The sequence below is a fragment of the Chaetodon trifascialis genome, chromosome 14 (genome assembly GCF_039877785.1).
Source record: "Chaetodon trifascialis isolate fChaTrf1 chromosome 14, fChaTrf1.hap1, whole genome shotgun sequence".
NCBI lineage: Eukaryota > Metazoa > Chordata > Actinopteri > Chaetodontiformes > Chaetodontidae > Chaetodon > Chaetodon trifascialis.
The window spans coordinates 10,981,677-10,982,475 of record NC_092069.1 but is presented as its reverse complement, the minus strand read 5'-3'; positions in this window follow the sequence as shown (position 1 = coordinate 10,982,475).

Genomic DNA, 799 nt, shown 5'->3' with positions numbered 1-799 from the left:
GGGATTTATTTCACAACAAATAGCCTCATAGAGAGATGCTGAATAGGACAGATTTGCATTAGAAAAGGACAACAAAACTCCCCAGTTCAACCGCTAAAGAGCAATTTGATGGGACTGGAATTGGGGAAATTGCTTGATTAGGGTTTGCATTTGGAGGGGCTGTCAATTTCAGAATCCCAGCAAGGACATGTAGTGTTGTCGTTTTGACAAAAATGACATGCCGCTGCAGTGAAAACATGACATTATGATGAATGTCAGTGGTGAACTTTGATAAAGCCAGACAAGATCAGGAGATGATACAGCAGCCATCTGAGTAAATGGGACATCAATCTGTATCTGATAGAGAGAGAGGGAAGCTTATCAAATGAAAGCAAAGAAATCCTTTTGATGGCTGGTATTTAGCCCAGTCAGGTTACAAACTTTTTTTTTTTTTTTTGGTGAGCAAATGGTAGAGTTTTCCGAATTATGGAGTCCCGTAGTACCACTAATACTCCGTTTAATTACTTTTATATTGTGTTAAATTAGTTTACCCGTAAACAAAAAAAAAGGCATTTAAGCACGAGTAAAAAAGTAGAACTATCTAGTATTCCAATTTCTAAAAACGGGGCCTGTGTGTTTCAGTAAATAGTAAAGAGTTTTCTTACCCAACACTTAATGGGACTTCTGTGACAGCAACGCCACTTTTTTAACGTAAACATCACAATTTTAACGTGTACGTTTGCTTTCAAAAGTGCAATATCACGGAGAGCTCGCGCACATAGTCGCACCACGTGCTCTCTGTGTTTATGAGCAGGGATTT